This window comes from Desmodus rotundus, chromosome 4 (assembly GCF_022682495.2).
Source record: "Desmodus rotundus isolate HL8 chromosome 4, HLdesRot8A.1, whole genome shotgun sequence".
NCBI classification, from domain to species: Eukaryota; Metazoa; Chordata; class Mammalia; order Chiroptera; family Phyllostomidae; genus Desmodus; species Desmodus rotundus.
The window spans coordinates 78,687,142-78,709,782 of record NC_071390.1 but is presented as its reverse complement, the minus strand read 5'-3'; the positions used below and the strand labels follow the sequence as shown (position 1 = coordinate 78,709,782).

At 40.3% G+C, this 22,641-nt stretch overlaps 1 protein-coding gene and 1 pseudogene across 1 annotated transcript in view; one reads left to right on the top strand and one right to left on the bottom strand.

Moving 5' to 3' along the window:
- Nucleotides 1-17,331: 17,331 nt before the first annotated feature.
- LOC112317868 (large ribosomal subunit protein uL15 pseudogene) lies at nt 17,332-17,766 on the bottom strand (annotated as a pseudogene).
- Nucleotides 17,767-18,639: 873 nt separating this feature from the next.
- Nucleotides 18,640-22,641, top strand: part of PLAC8 (placenta associated 8) — a 31,364-nt gene continuing 27,362 nt past the window's right edge. Inside the window, exon 1 of the mRNA XM_024574963.3 lies at nt 18,640-18,744. The gene's annotated coding sequence lies outside the window, so the exon portion shown is untranslated. The remainder of the gene's footprint in view (nt 18,745-22,641) is intronic.

Sequence of the window (22,641 nt, the reverse complement as noted above, 5' to 3'; positions counted from 1 at the left end):
TCCCTCACTCACTTTTAAAGCATTCGGCATCACTGACCTCACCTTCTTTTGAAAAGTTTTCTATTGCTCTCTCTCCAGCTGTGGCTCTCTTTGTTTTTCTTCTTCTAGCTCTGGACAAAGCTCTGACTTTATCCTTCCTGCTTTTCCCACTTGTTTTTCTCCTCTATTTATTCAATGAATGTTCCTGGAGAGACAGCAATGTGCCAGTTACTGCACTCCCATCAGAAAGTAAAATGGATGTGGAGCCCACCCCCTTGATGTGCTCTGAGAGTGGAGACATGGTACGGATCAAATCATCAGAGTAGCACATGTGGACTTGCAATGACAATCTGTGATGGGGCACTGGGCCATGGAGAGATCAGGGAAGGCCACTGGGGCCTGAGATCTGAAGGATGAGTAGATGCCTGTGGACTAGGTGAAGAGGTGAGGCCAAAACCCCAACATTCAGTCTCAGACAGCTTCATCTTCACCAGCATCCTTGATTTGCAGAGTACTTATTGGTTTACAACCATTTCCATGCACCTCACATCATGGTGATGCTCTGTAGGGGGAGGAACAGGCATTACTAGCCCTCTGTGTAATTGAGGGTACAAGGTTCAGAGTCATTAAACAGCAAACCTACTAGACTGACTCTAGGCCTCCAATTTTAAGTCTTTAAAAGATAATTCTCTCTTCCTTAGTGACTCATTTCCTCACTCATCCCAACACAAAACTCTTAGACTCACCTCTCAGGGCCCACCTTCAATTCACAGTCATGTTTCACATTAGCTGCTGGATACATCCCAATAATGTCACCTTAATAAAAGAGCTCTTCTGCAAACACCGGTTTTGCTTTTAAAGTTTCTTACATTAATTCTAATAATATTGTTCTGCCAAAATCTTGGATTACTGTAGCTTTAGTTTCCAATTATCTGAGAAGGCAAGTCTTCTCTTGTTTGTATTTTTCATAGTTTTCTTAACCTAATATTGGACATTTATTTTCCCCAGTGAACTGTATGATTATTTTGTCCAATTGAAAGGGGGGGAGATCTTCTTTTCATTCTAATGGAAACTGTATGAAATCAATTTTAGGAGAATTGACTTTTTCATGATACTAGATTTTCCATCCAAAAATATGGCTGACTTTTCCAGCAATTGAAAATTTTTTGTGTATTTTAACAAGACAGTAAGAGACATTCCCCTATATTTTCTATTATTTTTTGTTAGAATTATTTCCAAATAATTTACAGTTTTTGTCATGATTATGCATGGAAAAATATGGTCCCACATTTATTTTTACTTGGCTCTTAGTAGGACAGGAAAAAAGCTATTTTTTAAAGATTTTGTCTGTTTATTTTTAAAAAGGGGAAGGGTCAAGTCAAGGAACATGTATAAAGGACCCATGGACAAGGACCACAAGGGGGGAGCATTGAATGTGGGGGGTGGGTGCAGGGCAGGGGAGAGTAATGAGGGGGAAAGGGAGGACAACTGTAACTGAACAATTAAAAAAATTAATAAATAAATAATAAAAACAGAGCTGCCTTTTGACCCAGTGATTCCACTGCTGGGAATATATCCTAAGAACCCCAAAACACCAATTCAAAAGAATTTATACACCCCTATCTTCATAGCAGTGCTACTTACAATAATAGCCAAGTGGTGGAAACAGCCTAACCACCAATCGGTAAAGGAGTGGATCAAAAAACTGTGGTACATTTACACAATGAAATACTACACAGCAGAAAGAAGAAAGGAACTCCTACAGTTTGCAACAGTATGCATGGAACTGGAGAATATTATGCTAAGTGAAATAAGCCAGTCGGTGAAAGGCAAATGCCACATGATCTCACCTATAAGTGGAACTTAATGAACAAAATAAACTAGCGAACAAAATAAACTAGCGAACAAAATAAACTACCAAACAAAATAGAACCAGAGGCATGGAAACAAGGAAGAGACTGACAGAGACCAGAGGGGGAGTGGGGGGAGGAGGATAGGGTGAAAAAAAGGGGAAGGGACTAGGCAAGGAACATGTATGAATGACCCATGGACATGGACCACAGTGTGGGGAATGACTGGGAGTGGAAACTGGGCTGGACAGAGGAGGGCAAAGGGAGAAAAATTGGGACAACTGTAAAAGAATAACAATAAAATATTTAATAAAAATGTTTTGTAAGTTTTAAAAAAGATTTTATTTATTTATTTTTAGATAGAAGGGAAGGGAGGAAGAAAGAAAAGGAGAGAAACATCAATGTGTGAGAGATACATCAATCAGTTGCCTCTTGCACACCCCCAACTGGGGACCTGGCTTGCAACCCAGATATATGTGCCCTGAACTAGAATCGAACAAGCAACCTTTCAGGTGCATGCTAGCACTCAGTACACTGTGCCACACCAGCCAGGACAAAAAAGCTGTTGATTTCTGTATAAGGACACATGGACAAAATCAAGGGGGAGGGTGGAGGTAGGGAAGGGAGGTGAGTTTGGCTGGGGAGTGTGGAGGGATGGGGAGAAATGCAGACAACTGTAATTGAATAACCATAAAATTTTTTTTTAAAGGAATCCATCCTCCTTATTGAAATCAAGCAAAGTAGGTTCAGCTGCCTGTGGCAGCCAAAGCCAAAATTATGAGATAGGTGCTGACACAAAAGGAAAGAGGCTTTTATTCAAGTGCTGGGACCTGTGAGAATGGTGGGCTCCAGTTCCAAAGACCATCTTGCCTTTCTGCTCAAACTGTGATTCTTACAGGGATAGGTAGGGGAGGGTTTTCTTTCTCTATCCAATCATCCTACTAGCTTTCGGTGTGCTTAGGCCCTATCCATTTATCTTCCTAGCTTTTGGCATGCTCAATGTAAGAACCTCCCCCTGCACCATCATGGCCAATGAGGGACACTCCCTGACCCTCCCTGACTGACTACAGTATCAATTCCCCCCTTGTAAACTCTGGACCCTTGTAATCTTACAAGGGTGAAAGGATGGAGGACTCATCTTTTGTTCGTTCTTCCCGCTGTCAAAGGAAGTAGTCTTACCTATCTATCCCAGGGTCCAGAGATTCCTGCTATCTATTAAAGGGAGGGGGTCAAGGACAAAGGGAATCTTTTATGCTAGGGAGAAGGATTCTGTCTTCAAAAGACAGCATATGTGGTGTCTCAAGTATGGCACTGCTGAACAAGTGAAGCTAGTAAACTGCTTCATGTTTCAAGAGACAGTGTTGCAGATGGACTTCCAAAGTGAGACCTTTGGGAGGCGCCATCCCTTTCCTAAAGAAGAATTTTAAAGACTGACCAGTGTGGCTCAGCTGATTGGGCATCATCCCACAACGTGAAAGTTCACCACTTCCACCCCCAGTCAGGACGCACGCCTGGGTTGCGGGTTTGGTCCCCAGTCAGGGAGCATACAAGAAGCAACTGATTTATGTTTCTCTCTCACACTGATGTTTCTCTCCTTTTCTTTCTCCCTCCTTCCCTCTCTCTAAAAATAAATAAATTAAATCTTTTTCTTTTAAGAGGAATTTAAATCTCTTTCAGGACTGCAGGTTCAGCTTTCCCTTGCAGTATCACCCACAGCAGCAAGATCTGAGTCCTACTCAGGTGGCGCTCACTTTATCCATGTGTGGTGGATCCAAGGCTCAGTTTTCGTGAGCTTCAGGGAAGAGTGTGCTGTCAGCAGGGCATCATATGTACTGGTCCATTGCTCGGCTAACTGGTGTTCCGGACCTTGAGTCTTCCAGGACCTTATTAAGACTGGAATGAGTGTAAGGGCTGGCACAGGTAAAAACGCTCATCAGATGGGTAGAAAGACCTGTAATGAGCAAACTTGTGCAAAGTTGTTAGTGTTTGCCCTAAATGTACATATTGTTTGATTTTTGATTCGTGTTCTAAATCTACCTAAAATGGAAACTTGGAAGGGTCGCCCATAAACTATTTTAAAAGAGCTTAATGTAAGCCCATTTCAGGGGCATTACCAGAGCAAAGGAAGAGAGAGTACCTAGTCCCACTTCAAATGTGTTCCCTGGAATATTTTTTGCCAGGATCCTCTTTATTGTGTGGTTGACTTTCTCAGTCTTCCCCATAGGCTAAGGTCCAGGTGGGGAATTAAAGCCCAGAGAAGTGGCAGCCCCCGGGTGGCCCATCCCATCACCTCCTCAGCAGTCCACCCACTGTGGGAACTGCCCCTCCAATGTACAGGTAAGCATACCATAGTAATCCAGTTTGGTAAATTCACTGCCCCCAGCAACCCCAAAATTTCTTTTGCATGCTCAATACTCTCATTCCCTAAGGCCAACAGCTCTTCCTCTCTGCCATACTCCATGGATATGGACTACTATGAAGGCACACCTGGAGTCAGCGCAGATGATGGCATCTCTCCCTGGGACAATCCTAAGTCTCCAATGAGGGCCACCAGTCCAGCCCCTTGTGCCAAGGCTCCCACTGCAAGGGCCCAGGCCTCTATCACCCCATCCATGGTGACTGCTGTGTATCGACCCTCCACTGACCACCCTCCATGAAGCTGCCCGCATCTGCATACAATTCCCAGCCAGGCTCCGCCAAACACTGACCCAACTGATCTGGTCCAACGGAACAAACCTCATCATTGATTTCCAAGTAATCACGCCAAAGGTCCAAGCCTCAACCTGAGCCCAGGAGCAGGGTGGCCGGGTTCAAGGCAATGATGGCCTGCAAGGCAACACTTAGGCTATTCAAAAAAGTAGCCTGACATTTTCCTATGTGCCTTGACACCAGCCAAGACCCTCCTCCCTGTTTCAACAGGACCAGGATCTGGAGTGGTACAAACACTGCAGAATGAACCTCCGCACCCCCAGCAGGACGTCCTGGGCAGCTGCTACTGCCCAGAGACATGGCGGCCATTCTTCTGTCACGCAAACCAGTTTAATTTTTATGGGTTGGATGTCAACCACCCCATCTGGGGTTCTGTCAACCACCCCATCTGGGGTTGTTGCCCAAACAGCCTGATCAACCTGCTCACAGATCTTGGGTGGGGAGAGTCCACCCCAGGTCCTGTCCGGCAAGCCAGGAGCATCTGGAGCTAGAGAGCATGCTCCAGCAGAACCCCCAAACATAATTGATGTTTCTCAGGTGAAAAGGTTATTCATACAAGTAAATTAACAAAGTAAATCTCAGAGCAACAGTGGGGCAATCCCCACTGGGAGAAAAAAAACGTACGTAAGTCCTTGATCCCCAAGCTGGCATTCCAGAGATCTAAGAAAGGCCTGTTCCTTCAACTGTCAAGACACTCCAGTAACTGATGCTGCAGCTTGTTCCCTGGTTAATTATGTATTGCTGCCCAGTTTGGTTGGTAAATCACCCACTTGGGATAGGGCTGCTCCCTGGCCAAACTGGGTGCTCTCTTGGGTCTTTGGTGGGGAATAGCATTCCTTCATCACACAGGGATGTGGCTGTTGCCTCTGTGGGCCCTATTTCAGGGGTATCTAGAAGCAGGGGTGCTGGTGGGGGAAATCTTCCTGCTGCTAATCTTGGGATTCCCAGGTTCAGGGCATGAAAGAGACTCATCTCCTCATTTTCCTTTGCTTCCGGTGTCTTACTATCAGGGAGGGGTTTCGAAGCCAATTCCCTTCTGTGCACCATTAATTTATTCCCTTTGTGTTCCAAATCCTTATTATATAAAGACATAACTGCCTGGACATAAGGGATTTTGTCCCACATCCCTGACCATTGACAAAACACTTCCAATGATGGTGTAGTAACTTAGAGAACCATTTAGGGGCCATGTTCCCCCCATAGTCTGAAGTGTACATAGGCCAAGCAGTGTCACAATAGAAAACCAATTCCTTTTTAGTCACTGGATTATGGCTGTATACGGACCAATCTGCTAAAATTTGGCCCACTGGGCTCCCTTTAGGAGTCAAAACAGAACAATCCATGATGGCACAAAAGTACAAACCCAAAACCATAGCCATAGCAAGACCCCAAAGTGGGAACATATAAACAAAACTTGGATCCATAATTCCACTATTCCAAACAAGTGCTCACAAGCAAGTCTTAGCATCTTATCTCTTGCCAGCCGATATTGCAAGCAGTCTTGACTAGACCCTGATGGCATGAAGCCCAAGTGACACAAAGCCCAAATGGCAGGGAAAGAGCCAGCTAATCAAGATTTTGCCAGCAACTGTCCATAATCTTTTAGCTACAGCAAATTTCATTAGTTTTATTTTTTAGTTTAATATTTATTCTATTTTTTCTATTACCATTTAGTCCTCTTATACCTCCTCCCCGCAGCAATCACCACACTGTTGTTCATGTCCATAAGTCCTTTTTCTTTTTTGCTCAATCCCTTTACCCCCTAACCTCCCCTCCGCCACTAGTTGTCATCCTGCTCTCCAACTATGAGTCTGTCCCCATTTTCCTCATTAGTTCAGTTTGTTCATCAGATGCCACAAATGAGTGAAATCATGGTATTTGTCTTTCTCTTATTGGCTCTTTTCATTTGCATAATGTTCTCCAGGTCTATCCATACTGTCACAAGGGGTAAAATTTTCTTCTTTTTTACAGTCAAGCAGTATTCCATTGTATAAATGTCCCGTATTTGTTTTATCCACTCATCTACTGATGGACACTTGGGCTGCAGCAGTTTTCAGAAGTAAGCAGTGTCCTTCCCATTAATTTCACATTGCTGGCTAATCAAAACTTTTCTGGCAGCTTTCAGGAACAAGAACCCAAAAAGCAGGAATAGAGAACCCCCAATCTCCACACTGGCTCAAGTCACCCAGTCTTAGGGTCCATCTACTGCCCAGAAACCTGTTTCCTTTTACCAGCTTGCTCCTGGGGGTGGCATTTGGGACCTGAGCCCAGGTACTCCAGGACTTACCAAGGTCCATGACCTCTTGGCTGGCTGGCCAAAACCTAAAACCAAACAAAATGGATTCAGCTGCCTGTGGCAGCAAAAGCCAAACTTGTAAGACAGGTGTTGGTGCAAAAGGAAAGACTTTTAGTCAGGTGCCAGGACCTGGGAGAATGGTGGACTCCCATCCCAAAGACCATGTTGCCTACCTGCTTAAGCTCTTGGTTCTTATAGAGATAGAGAGGGGTGGGTTTTCATTCTCTTTCTGATCATCCTTCTAGCTTTTGGAGCGCTCAGGCCTTATTCATTTCTAGCTTTAGTGTGCTCAGTGTAGGAACCTTCTGCTGTGCCATCTTGGCCAATGAGGGAGACTTCCTGGACCTCCCTGAATGTCTACAGTATCATTATTACATTCCCTTAAAATTATATTTACTAAGAGCTCAACAAGATAGCAGAGGAGTGAATGGAAGCCACACTAACCTCTTCCCAGGACCAATCTGGAATCACAACTAAACTGCGGAGAAATTACCCAGAACAAACTACTGAACAGTGGTGAGAGAGAAGCCTTATAACCTTGGACAAACAGAAGACTCAGCTTCAGCACAATCTGTCTGGTAAGGAGTGCAGTGGAGACTTGAGAGTGTTGGCTGGGCACCCACAGGCGGCAGCACCGGAGGGATAATTGAGCAGCTGGTTGGATTGCCCTGAGAAGAATGGGGTCTAACCTTAAACTTGGATCCCCAGCCTTGAGCACCAGAGCCCAAAAAGCACATAGATAACAACCAGCAACGAAAAGCAGCAGGGTTGCAGAGAGAGATGGCTGGAGACACGAAGAGCCATTTAAAGGTCCAACACACAAATTTTCATTTGCTGCCACTTACCCAGGGTTCTAGCAAAGGCAGAAGCAGAGTGAGCTAGATAAGCCTGAGGAGAGACTGGGGATGGAAGCTTTGGGGGAAAGAGCTTTGAGAGTAGCCATTGGGATCCAGGTGCTGAGTCATCCCCCATATAGCAGCAGCCATCCTGCTAAGGCAGAGCACTCCCCTCCGAGGGGCAGCAGGCTGAGGGGAAACAACAGCCCCGCCACCAAGAGAGACTCTGCCCCAGATCTGTGGTGCTTACGTCTGACTGCTAAGTGCAAAGTGACCAGTTTAACAACTGAAGGAGAATACCATAGACAGTAGATCCCTGGAAATCTCAGAGCAGGCTGCTAAGGTCAGATGGGGTTAACATCTCATATCACCGAGGCAGATCCAGAAAGAAAAAACAGTGGTAAATACTAGAGGCTACTGAGAGGAAATCCACTGTGGTCTTTTCTGTGATTAACAATATTTTCTTCCTTGTATAGCTTTTTAACATTCATTTCTTATCCATCAAGTTTGTGCATATTAAGTCACTAGAATTTATACTATAGTTTATTTCTCTCCTTTCTTATAATATTCTTAATCTCTTTACACCCTTATTCATACTGGTTCATTTGCTGTTGATACTGAGATTGAAGGGCAGGGGAAGATATTTTTGTGGATGTGGGTTTGTTCCCTGGGCTTTGTGGTTTTCTTCTGGCAGCACCTGCACAATAGCATGCAAGACGTGGTAGATGGAGTGACCCTCAGTCAACCAGCTGGAGGGAATGACCCACCAAAGAATGACCCAACAACAGTGAAACCCAATTACATCCAGAGAGCCAACATAAACAACATCCCAAGAGCAGCAAGTTCAAGAGATCAAGGAGATTGCACCACTAAATCTCACAGGTCTCCTACCATAGAAGTTCATACCACAAACTCAGGGAGTCAGAACAGATCAATTTTGAGACTTTGTTAGTCTCAAAACAGAGACTAACAAGAAGAGTCTCACAAACAATGGGAAGACAAAGAAACAAATCTCAAACAAAAAGAAAGGAGGAATCCTCAGAAAGAATGCTGAATGAAATAGAGGCAAGTCAACTATCAGATACTGAGTTCAAAACAATAGTTATAAGGAAGCTCAGTGATCTCACAGAGAATTACCAAAAACTACAAGGAATCTACAAGGAAGTTGCTGCAAACTATATCAATATGAAAGGAAATAGAAACTATCAACAAGGGCCAAGAGGAAATGAAGAATACAATTTCTGAATTGAAGAACACAGTAGAAGGAATCAAAAGCAGGCTCAATGGACCAGAGATCAAATCAGCAAGCTGGAGAACAAGGTAGAAAAAAACTCCCAGAAACAGCAAGAAAAGGAAAAAAGACTCAAAAAGAACAAAGAGGAGTAAAGGGAACTGGAAAACAACATGAAGTGTAATAATATCCATATACTAGGGATACCAGAAGGAGAAGAGGAATGGATAGAAAACGTGTTTGAAAAAGTAATGATGGAAAACTTCCCTAATTTAATGAGAGAAAAAGTCACACAAATCCAGGAAATACAGAGGGTCCCAAACAAGAGGAACCCAAAGAAACCCACTCCAAGACAAATCATAATTAAAATGGCAAAATTCCAAAACAAAGAGAGAATCTTAAAGGCAGGAAGGGAGAAGCAAGAATTAACATACAAGGCAGCCCCGATAAGACTAGCAGCTTACTTCTCAATGGAAATGCTATAAGCCAGAAGGGAATGGCAAGTACTATTCCAAGTAATGAAAACAAAGGCCTGCAACCAAGACTACTCCATGCAGCAAGGTTCTCAATTAAAATGGAAGGCAAACTAATGAGTTTCCCAGACAAAAGAAGTCTAAAAGAATACACCTCCACCAAACCAGCACTGCAAGAAATGCTAAAGGGACCGCTTTAAGAAAAGAAAGAAAAAGAGTGAGAGAGAGAGAGAGGAATACAAGTATGAAGGAAATAAAATGGCAATGAATAAGTACCCATCAATAATAACCTTAAATGTAAATAGATTAAATGCTCCAATCAAAAGACATAGGGTAGCTGAATGGTTAATAAATTATGACCCACACATATGCTGCCCACAAGAGACCCACCTCAGAACAAAAGACCTACACACACTGAAAGTAAAGGGCTGGAAACAAATATTCCAAGCAAATGGACAGGAAAGAAAAGCCAAAGTAGCAATACTCATATCAGACAAAATAGACTTCAAAACAAGGGCCATAAAAAGAGACCCAGAAGGTCACTTCATAATACTCAAAGGAAGAATCCATCAAGAAGACATAAACATTGTAAATATATATGTGCCCAACATAGGAGCACCCAAATATATAAGGAAAATCTTGGAGGACTTCAAGAAAGATATTGACAGCAACACAATTATAGTAGGGGACTTTAACACCCCACTGTCAAAAATGGATAGATCTTCCAAACAAAATATCAACAAGGATATTGTGGCATTGAACAAGGACCTAGATCAAATGGACTTAACTAATATATATACAATCTTTCACCCCAAAGAAGCAAAATACACATTCTTTTCAAGTGTACATGAGCCTTTTCAAAGATAGACCACATGATAGGACACGAAGCAAGCCTTAACAAATTCAAGAAAATTGAAATCATATCAAGCATTTTCTCTGACCACAAGGGACTGAAACTAGAAACCAACCCCAAAGGAAGAAACCCAAAACATTCAAAATCATGGAGACTGAACAGCATGCTATTAAACAATGAATGGGTGAAAAATAAGATTAGGGAAGAAATCAAAAAGTTTTTGGAAACAAATGAAAATGAACTCACAACAGTCCAAAACCTATGGGCACAGCAAGAACAGTTCTGAGAAGAAAGTTCTTAGTGATGCAGGCCTACCTAAAAAAGATAGAAACATCTCAAATAAACAACCTAACCTTACATCTACAAGAGCTGGAGGAACAACAACAAGCAAAGTCCAGAGCAAGTAGAAGGAAGGAAATAACCACGATCAGAGCAGAATTAAACAACATAGAGACTAAAAGAACAATTCTGAGGATCAATAAATCCAGGAGCTGGTTCTTTGAAAAGATAAACAAAATTGACAAGCCTTTAAACAAACTCGTCAAGAAAAAAAGAGAGAGGACCCAAGTAAACAAAATCAGAAATGAAAGAGGAGAGATTACAACTGATACCACAGAAATAAAAAGGATTGTAAGAAATCACTACAAAGAACTATATTCCAAGAAATTTGAAAACCTGGGTGAAATGGACGCATTTCTAGAAAAATATAATCTTCCAAAACTGAATGAAGAAGAAGCATAAAGCCTGAACACACTGATAACAACTGACGAAATTGAAGCAGTAAATGAAAAGCTCCCGGCACACAAAAGCCCAGGACCAGACAGTTTCAGAGGGGAATTTTACAAAACATTTAAGGAAGAGCTAACCCCTATCATTCACAGACTATTCCAAAAAATCCAACAAGAGGGAAGACTCCCAAAGTCTTTTTATAAGGCCAGCATCATCCTAATCCCAAAACCAGATAAAGACACAACAAAGAAAGAAATCTACAGGCCAATATCACTGATGAACATAGACGCTAAAATCCTCAACAAAATATTGGCAAACCGCATCCAGCAATACATTAAAAAGATCATACACCATGATCAAGTGGGATTCATCCCAGGGGTGCAAGAATGGTACAATATTCGCAAATCAATATGTGTAGTACATCATATAAACAAAAGGAAAGACAAAAATCACGTGATCATATCAATAGATGCGGAAAAAGCATGTGATAAGGTACAGCACCCATTTATGATAAAAACACTCAACAAAATGGGAATAGTGAGAGCCTTTTTCATCCTAATAAAGGCCATATATGAGAGACCTACAACCAAAATCATACTCAATGGGCAAAAAACTAAAAGCTTTCCCACTAAGATCAGTAACAAGACAAGGATGTCCGCTTTCACCACTTGTATTCAATATAGTATTGGAAGTCCTAGTAACAGTGATCAAACAAGAAAAAGAAATAAAAGGCATCCAAATTGGAAAGAAAGAAGCAAAATCGTCACTGTTTGCAGATGACATGATAGTGTACATAGAAAATCCTATAGACTCCACCAAAAAAATACTTGAGTTATAAGTGAACTTGGCAAAACAGCGGGATACAAAGTCACTATTCACAAATCAAAGGCATTTTTGTACACCAACAATGAAATATCAGAAACAGAAATCAGGAAAAAAGTCTCCTTGGATATAGCAACAAGAAAAATAAAGTACCTAGGAATAAACCTAACCAAGGAGTTGAAAAAAAAAAAAAAAAAAAAAAAACCTGTACTCAGAAAACTACAGAACACTGAGGGAAGAAATTAAGGAAAATACAAACAAATGGAAGCATATACCATGCTCATGGATTGGAAGAATTAACATCATCAAAATGGCCATACTACCCAAAGCTATTTATACATTCAACACCATCCTTATTAAAATACCAATGACATATTTCACAGATATAGAACAAACATTTTGAAAATTTACATGGAACCATAAAAGACCCTGAATAGCTTCAGCAATTTTGAGAAAGAAGAACAAAGTAGGAGGAATCACCATACCTGACATCAAACTATATTACAAGGCCATGGTAATCAAAACAGTCTGGTACTGGCATAAGAACAGACACATAGATCAATGGAACAGAATAGAGAGCCCAGAAATAAACCCAAGTCGCTATGGTCAATTAATGTTTGACAAATGGGGCAGAAGCATAAACTTGAGTCAAAATAGCCTCTTTAACAAATGATGTTGGGAAATCTGGACAGCTACATGCAAAAAAATGAAACTTGATCACCAACTTATACCATACACAAAAATAAACTCAAGATGGATAAAAGACTTAAATATAATTCACAACCCCATTAAAGCCCTAGAAGAGAACATAGGGAGGAAAATCTCAGATATCCCACACAGCAATATTTTCACAGATATATCCCCTAGAGCAAGGGACATAAAGGAAAAAAATAAACAAATAGGACTTCATCAAAATAAAAACCTTCTGCATGGCTAAAGAAAATATCAACAAAGTGAAAGGGAACCAACCATATGGGAAAATATATTTGCCAATGGTACCTCAGACAAGGATCTGATCTCCAAAACATATAAAGAACTCACATGACTGCACTCCAGGAAGACAAACAATCCAATTAAAAAATGGGCAAAGGACCTGAACAGACATTTCTCCAAAGAGGACATACAGAGGGCCCAGAAATATATGAAAGGATGCTCAGCATCACTAGCCATCAGAGAGATGCATATTAAAACTGCAATGAGATACTACTTCACACCAGTCAGAATGGTCATCATAACCAAATCAACAAACAACAAGTGCTGGTGAGCTTGTGGAGAAAAGGGAACTCTAGTACACTGTTGGTGGGAATACAGACTGGTGAGGCCACTGAGGAAAACAGTATAGAATTTCTTCAGAAAACTAAAAATGGAACTGCCCTTTGACCCAGCAATTCCGCTGCTGGAATTTATACCCTAAGAACCCTGAAACACCAATCTAAAAGAACCTATGCACCCCAATGTTCACAGCAGCACAATTTACAATAGCCAAGTGCTGGGAGCAACCTAAGTGCCCTTCAGTAAATGAATGGATCAGAAAACTATGATACTTTTACATGATGGAATACTACGCAACACAAAGAAAGAAGGAGCTCCTACCCTTTGCGACATCATGGATGGAACTGGTAAGCATCATGCTAAGTGAAATAAGCCAGGGGGTGAGAGACAAATACCATATGATCTCACCTATAAATGGAACCTAATCAACAAAATAAACAAGCAAGGAAATTTAATCGAAGACATTGAAATTAAGAAGAAACTGACAGTAATGGGGTGGGGGGAGATGGGAGAGGATAATGAAAGGAAAAGAGGGAAGGGTTTTCAGAAACATGTACAAAGGACACATGGACCAAGCCAAAGTAGGGTACGATCAAAGGTGGGAAGTGAGAATGGCTGGGGTGGGGGGAGTGGTGGGGAGAAAATGGAGACAGCTGTACTTGAACAACAATTTTTAAAAAAGTGAAAAAAAAGATTAGATGGAATCTTTATACTACTTTATATTTTTACTAAAAGTGAATTTTTTTCTAAAGTAATAAACAGAACTAATTACAATATAGCTTTTATTGCACAAAATTATTATTAACATAAATAAAACAAAGAATTTAAATAGCTGTGCCAAGAGAATAGATAACCCTCATTATTAAACATTTGATATTGATAGAAAAATCCAAATCCTTAGGTTTGAATTTCATGTTTTCTATTCAGTGACTTCCAATTTAAGATAATTCCATTCAATACCATGTTTAAATGTGTTGAAATGTAAATGTGTTATTTTATTCCATTAGATTAAAGCTCAACATAGTGAAAAAAACGCTTTGAATATGGTATATTCAATAAACTTTTGGAGTTATTTTCACTAGATTTTGACTTATTCTTTTTACTATTTTCTTTTTTAAAATTATTTTGTTGTTGTTCAATTACAGTTGTCTGCATTTACACCCCACCACTTCCTCCCCACCCCCCAGTCAAACCCACTTCCCTCCCTTGCTTCCACCCCCATTCCTTGGTTTTTACCATATGTCCTTTATAGTTGTTCCTGAAAACCCTTCTCCCCATTATCCCCTCCCACCTCCCCTCTAGTTACTGTCTTAATTTGTTCTTAATTTCAATGTCTCTAGTTATATTTTGCTTGCTTTTTTCTTTTGTTGATTAGGTTCCAGTTAAAGGTGAGATCATATGGTATTTGTCCCTCACTGCCTGGTTTATTTACTATTTTCATCCATTCTGTTACTTTTCTATATCATTAATTTAAACTTTTACCACTCTTGGTTTCAATTTCCTTGATTTTTAAAAATGTTTTAGAATGAATATTTAGTTCCTTTAATTTTTGGTTTCTCTCAGAGCTCTAAATATTACTCTCAGTGCCACTTTCAGGGCCCTGTATATCTCAATAAGAAGTGGCTTCCTTTTCATTGGTTTCATGAGAATTATGAGTTCCCTTTTATTGCCTCTTTGATCCAAGGCTTACCTAGGAGTTTGTTTCTTAATTTCTAACTATTTGTGGGTTTTAGATCACCTTTTATCATGTATTTATAATTTTACATTTTTATTAAAAAATATTTTCTTTATTTGTGGGTCATACAGGTCCTTATATGTACTATATAAAGTTATTTCATTATGTTATTCAGTTCAACTGAATAATGTTTTGACTTATATAACTTTTGTATTATTTTGTTGGTCTGCAAGATTTTCCCCCTGGTTTTATTGAGATATAATTGTCCTACAGCAGTGTATCAGTTTCAGGTGCACAGCATAATGAATGTTTTTTGACTGTTAATTATGGCTAATTGTGAGAAAGGTATTTTGAAATCTCTCATTATAATTGTATATTTATAAATTTTCTCTGCCTATGTGTATTTGGCTGCTAAAGTAGACATTCTTTAAAATATTTTATTTATTTATTTTTAGGCAGAGGGGAAAGGAAGGAGAAAGAGAGGGAACATCAATGTGTGGTTGCCTCTCACGTGCCCCCTACTAAGGACCTGGCCCACAACCCAGGGATATGCCCTGCCTGGGAATCAAGCCAGCAACACTGTGGTTCGCAGGCCGGCACTCAATCCACAGAGCCACACCAGCCGGGCTAAAGTAGACATTTTTTGATGTCCACTTTATAACTGTTATGTCCTCTTAATGATTATCTGTGCCTTTTATATAAGGATGTTCCTTAAACTCGAAGTGCCTTTAGCCTGCATTTCTACCTTGTTTGATAGTAATGTTACCGCTCCTGCTTTCACTCGTTTTTCATTTGCTCAATATTTCTTTAACAATCACTTTATTTTTTACCCTTTTATTGTCATCTTGTTTTAAGTATGAATCAATATGCCCAATGAGCCACATCTTCACATTAATGTTTTTCTAACATTTTAAACTTTAGCTTTCTCACATTGAGTTTATCATTTTCTCCCTAAAAGTTTACCTCTTCTTTATTTTCCATCTTAATTGTGATGGGAAACTTGTTTTGCTATTTGTTCTGAATAGAGCATCTAGATATCCTTCTGCTAGGTCATCCCCCCTTCTCCACCACACCCCCAAGCCCAACCCAGGAGCTCTGGGTGGCGTTTTCCCCTGTCTTCTTCAGGTGGGCATGGGACTGAAGCGTGGTCAATCAGAATCACATTCTAGCCGTCCGGACTCAAACAGAACAACTGCAATGCAACCGGACTAAAAAAGATGGTAGCTCTCTTTCAGAAGAGGCACATCAGAGCACAGACTTTAAAACCTGGGCAAAAATGCTGGCTCTGTCTCTTATTGGTTACTTTGGGCTAGTTACTTAATACGCCTCAGTTTTCCTACCTGCCTCATCCTTGTGAGAATTACAAGTGTAAAAATTTAGAACAGAAGGAAGCAAATATGGGTGTTAATTATTGTTAGTCTTTTGTCTTGCCCCAGAATCTGGGAGGAGAAGCCTGGAGCTGTTGGCAACCACTAGAGGCCACATGAAGTCAGAGAAGGAACAACTCAGCATGAAGGAGAGTGGAGTCACAAGAAGGAGAGACCTGGGCCCTGATCACAGGGCTGAGTCCTGGAGCAAATTGGTCTTCAAGCTGCTCGTACCCAGGATTTTTCAGACATGAGGCAATAAAACCCATTTTTGCTTAACATTGACTTGAGTCAGAAAGAATTGTAAGTGATATGCAACTGTCAAGCAACGTCCTGGGCTAGAAATTTAGAAACTGTTTCCATTCTTTCCTCTCCCTCACTGTCCACATCCTATGTAACAAGCTGCACATTCTACTTCTTCAATTTCTTTCCACTTCCCTAACTCAGGGGAGAATAATGAACATTGATATTTCCTGAGTACTCATTATATATTTATAGACTGTGCTAGGACAGTTCACTTTTCAACCTTGACAGCACTCTTATGAGGAACCTGAAACACACAGGCAGCAATTAACTAGTCCAAGGTCACTCAGTGAGCCAGTGGTAATTCCAACTGAGGAGGCCGCAATGACACCACTATGCCATACTGTGTTGATAAACATTTGCTTAGTGTGATGACAGAGGGTTACTAGACTCAGTGTACTTAGTAAGGTACATAAATGTCTAACAACTGTGTTGTACACCTGAAACTAATGTAATGTTGTATGTCAACTGGAATGGAAAAAGAAATAAATAAATGAAGGTATGCTTGACGAGGGAGAAAATAACAAAAACTAAATTAAAATTAAAAAAAAACATTTGCCATATGGCTAACCCCAGGAACAACACTTAACAGAACTTGCTCCAGGAAGTACTCCACTTGGCACAGGCTGGTGGCCCCTTAGCCCTTTTGAAAAGGGCAGTGTGTCTACAACCACACCACCCTGAAGGTACCTGATCATGTCTGAAAAGGGCAATGACCCTAAAGTATTCTGGTCAATGTCAGGAATCACACATACTTGTCCTGACCACTTTTCTCTGGGAACTCAGCCACAATCTCCCACCTTCATAAACAAGTCCTTCTGTACACATGTCTAATCAGGGAGAACATAAAACAGTTTTAGTGATGTGAGTCATTCAATTTTTTTTTTTTTTGACAAAGTACTTGTGAGCCTTAAATGAATTCCCCACCGTGTGGCTTCAAGCTACCAGGACATAGGCCCCACCAACACTCTTTATCTTGTCCTCAGCTCTTCTGCTGAAGAATTGGGCCTACATTAGGACATGCTGCTTTGGGAGTTTCCCCTTCCCCAGAACTTTGTAGTAGCCCGATCGCACCACATCAGTGGTAGGAGCAGCTCCAGTCTTAATTTTGGCAGTGTTTACCCATCTGCTCACTGACCAAGGGCCACAGTTGATCAAGGTTGAAAGGCGGGCAGAAGCTGTGGTTCCTCTTGAAGTGGTAATGCCTCATACCAACTTTCCCAGAGTAACCTGGGTGATATTTGTTGAAGTTGATCCTGTGATGATGCAAGCTACCAGCATTATCTCGGCCTCCCTGTGTTTGCCAGTGTGGCTGTGGCCATGGCTTATGTGACGCTGAATTTTCCGGGTCTTCCTCAGTCTGGATGGCATGTTGGTGGCTGAGATACAAAAGGGCCAGTCATTCAAATTTTATGTTCAAACACTTGAAAGAAAATACAAACTGTTAGAGTCACACTAATAGAAAGAATGACTTTTTAACCTCAACTAAACTAACAAAATTTTTTGTCAGCAACCAGAAACAATTAAGGTTTTTATATACACTATTGTGTGTCTGTGTGCCTAATGATTCATTAAGTGATTCATTCCCTCTCTCATCCTTCTGCCCAGTTCCTAAGACCTGCCATTTCCTATTATGATTTCCTGTTAAACCCATCCTCTTGCTTTTCACCCCTGCTCAGGCCCTCTCCATCCTTCACTATGAAATTACCCTGGAGGGAGCCACTGATGCCAGTCTTGCCTTCTAGAGTCCATGTCCCACACTCGCACCAGGCAGGTGGCTCCAAAATGCCCTTGACCATGTCCCTGCTCTGCCCCTAACCTTTCAATATCTTTCCTTGTTCATGCCACACAGCTTTTTAGCTTTGAACAGAAATCCCAATAACCTGGCAGGAGGAAGTTTGCATATCTCTATAGCACTTTTGAGAAATAAGACTAATTTCCCAGTTCTTACTTTAAAACCTGTCTCAAGAACCTTAAATGCCTTAGGAAGTAAATGAACTATAGAAATCCTAACTAAATGTACAAGTCTTGAACCTTAATAAAATGTGTTGTTTCCCAATCCTGCTGTCTTTGGGAGCAATATTGTCAGCCAAATGGCACATAAAATAAATGCGATGAGATAAAATGCAGCATCCACATTCTTAAATACAAAAACATTGCCCCCCTAGGCTGAAAAGACAACTCTGGGAAGATTTCTTTCCTCCAGTCCCACCTCCTAACTTTCCCCACCCCTAACCCCACCCTTGGTGATTACAACCCTAGGCTAAAGCAACAAAGCAACTAGTTCAGTGTTCCTGAGCCTTCCAGAGGTTGCCCTGGCTACTGTCCTCTGCAGTTAACCTCTGTGTGGTAAGTATTTTTGCAATACAGAATGCCTTTTCCATTTTGAAAATCTTTTGTCTTTCTCTCCTACCCTCTTTCAAAAGAAATTTATTTTAAAAATAATCAATTATAGAGCCAATAAAATCTTACCATGTAACTAACATAAGCCAAGGCAGAATTGAATAGTAGGTGTTGATCTAGGGTAATCTAAAAACCCACAGGTCTGCAACATGCAATTGTCTTTTAAATTTAATTTGGCAGTAGTGATTATTAAATCTGTGAATATCATAACTTTTTCTTTAAAATGCACCACTAGAAGATACATTTTTTAAGAAGAAAAAAATGTTCTTAATCATTAAAGAAGAAATTATTGTGTCACCATTAAGACTGGCATGTTTAAACGGAATATTCTAAATTCCTTCTAGGAAGTTTCTCTCTTATTTTGTGATGAGTTTCAAGATTTGCTGTTGGAATTGGTTTTACTGGTGGGGAGGGAACACCATTTCTGTGCCAATCATTTTGAGGTTTATTATTGTTTTATTTTCAAAAGTTAATTCTAAATGTCTCTGTTTTCATATAACAAAAACAATTTTTTGAAATCATCACAATCTGGCCACTTGTTATATTTCCTGATTTATAGCCAGGTTGTTATTATCAGTATTACCAAGGCAGCTGTCAGTATTTTCACCGTTGAGGGAATGGTTAACTTTTCTCACTTTTATGGTTTAAAGAAAGGGGGAAAAAGAAGCTTCTTTTCCTCCCTTTAGCTTCCAGGTCCCTAAGGCAATTAAAATGGTATCTAAGAGGGAGGTGGGGTTAAGAGGTGGCATTTCTGATGTCTGCATATCTAGTTTAAAGACTCCAAAATTGTGTGTATGGGACTTGCAGTTTCTATGACATACATTTGTCCGTTCATTTATTGTTTTTTAACATCTATTGAGCATCTACTCTGTTCCAGGCACTGTATTGTGTTAAAAAGATGAATGGCCAGCACATAGAGCTCAGACTCAGGTAGAAACAAGGGACCTGAAAACAGCTGACCTTAAAAACCCAGTACCTGGTTGGAGCACATGCAAGAAGCAACCAATCGATGTTTTTCTCACTCACACATCACTGTTGTTCTCCCTCCCTCTCTCCTTCCCTTCCTCCCTCTCTAAAATTAGTAAATGTAAGTAAATATGTATGTAACCAATACCAAATAGACATCTTCAGAGGACTTAATTACATATGGGTGCTTTACGTGGGTGCTACTGGTCCACATCCCTCAATAAATAAGTGGAAAGAAGTCTAATATCATTATGATTATTTCCATCAAGGATTACGTTTATTTGGGGAGGGAGATTAATATTTTCCCAAAATATTTACTACCAGTTTTATCAGTGCCCTAAGTTTCTGCTTAGTTTACCTCCTGAGAGTTAACCAACTCTAAGAGCACTTGAGTATGTTAGCAAAATGCAGAGGAAACCTGGAGGCCTGAGCAGGCACCATGGTTGACCATAAGTTTTACTGAAAAATTAGCACTTAAGACTGCATTGAAACTCACTTGAGTTTTACTTGGGGGAGAGAAAACAAAGACAAACGTGTATGAATTTAGCAGCTGCCCCTCTTACCACATAGACCCTGCTCTGGAAGAGTTCCTCAGGACACTTTTGGGAAAAAGAAATATTTTATAAGCAAGTGTTTGTATAGGCTGCTGCCTTTTTCCTGAATTAAATTTGTCATCACTTTAGTGTTTTATGGCCACCACATAATTGTATTTCCATTGATGTTTTGAGACTCATTTATATTAACTAGAGCACTCACAAATGGTTTTGCTATCTCTTATAAAATATCAAAAGGGAGTTACTCAAGTTACAGAGACCACCCAAACTCAACATTCTGGACATTACGACAATTGACTTTATGGTTAAGGGTTGGCACTATCTTAACCCTCTTTACTTCCATCATCAGTACAGTTTGGGGGCAGGGCTAGAGGGGACTCTTTCCCCACACACAATAAAACAAACTTGAAAGTCATTTAACACACTTGACTGCTTACAAAAAAATTAAAATAAAATAAAGCCCTTTTGAGATGTTTTGTACCAAAGTGGGTGTAGCCATTAGCTATATTAAATCACCAAGTAAGTTCTTCAACCCATGTGACTATAAGGACCGGTAATTCCTATTCAAATTTGAGTTAAGCAAAATTTAAAATATAGTGCTATACTTCATTTGTTTTCTGGTTCTTCTAGCCAAAATAGTACATCTGAGACATCTTCAGGCCTGTTATACTGTTATTATGACCAGATACCAGATATGCAGAGCATGGGTAGAGTTGGTGATATCGTTGGGGGGGTCCTCTCTGCTGAGCTCCTACTGGAGACAAAGAGTTCCAAGAAAGATTGGAAGGGAGAAACAGAATAAAGGCAAGACTTGGGTCTGAGGAAATAAATATTTGCCTAAATGAGAAATCTGATTTTCGTTGAGGATTTTCAGAATAGCTGCATATAAATTGGGACTTGTAAGGTAACCCAAAAGACTCATCCACTCAACCAATAGTATTTCAACCTTTAATTCTGCAGACAAATATAAATTGTAGGATGAGAAAGAAGAACTCAAATTAAACTTTCTTAGAAAGACTCTTTCTGCCCCTTCACACCGACTCAGAGTCATGATAGGGGTCTCAACAAATCAGATAATAATTGTGAGCTGAAGCACAATGATTGGATACCACTTCTCTTTAAAAGAGATATTGAATAAATACTTGCTTCCCAATTATATCAAACAGCAATAGAAGCAGCCTTCCCTGCACGGCAGGAGAAATGGTTTTATTGCCACATTTGAGAGTGTCCTCATGAAAACATGGCCTTGCACACGAAGTATTTATTTTATTAGACTAAATGGAAGGACATACACCACTAGTGTCAATGGTGGTTTGGTTTTGTATGGTTGATTCACTAGAGATTTTTTTCTTTTGATATTTTTATGACTTTTTTAGATTGTGCTCGTTGATCATGTTATTTCACATAGAGTTTTTAAATTATACATGTTTGGGGTAAAAATTTAAGTGGTGGGAGAAACTATATTTATGTAAAAGACTTAAGCTCCACTACTTTAATACTCAAATCATCGTTTTGGATAGACTTCCTTTACTACAGTGATTCTCAATCCTCACAGCACCTTGGAGTCCAGGGAAGCATTAAAAATATTAACTCCAAGCCCATGAATCCCTTCCAACCAGACCAATGGATCCAAATCTGAATGGAGCCAAGAGGTTGATATTTTTAAAAGGTGAACTCATTACATGACCTAAGGCTCCATATTGCAGTTCTTTTATCTCTGTTGACCAGGAAGTTACACTACTTAAAATTAGACTCCACAGTGTTTCACTGAACTCTTGTTATCACAGTGGGCAGGTTTTGTTAACAGCTGATATAAAAGTTGTTCAGGCTCTGTGGCGTGGAAGTAAGGGACTTTGATCAGCCACATGTAATTCCTAGGTGCCTGCACAAAATGTACTGCTTAACAAAACATTATCAGCTTGTTTTAAATGGGTCATTTCAATATCTATGGTTGCCTGTGTTGGTTAATTTTTTTTTCCCTAAATTTCCCCACTGGTTACCTGCTAAAAGAGTTTTAGAACTGGTTTCTGAGGAAAACAAAGGCTTCCTGCAAGTATGCCTTTAGCTCACCTGCACGTTGAATTAGGCTAGCCTTTCATTAGTTCTCCTCCACGCTACTAGGGTGGCCTTCTGTTCAGCTGTGTTGTCCTGGTTGCACCTTTGAAATCGTTTTAATATAATTTATTGATTATGCTATTACAGTTGCGCCATTTCCCCCCTTTCACTCCCCTCCTCCTTACACACCCCCTTACACCCACATTCCCCCCCTTTAGTTCATGTCCATGGGTCATACATATAAGTTCTTTGGCTTCTACATTTCCTG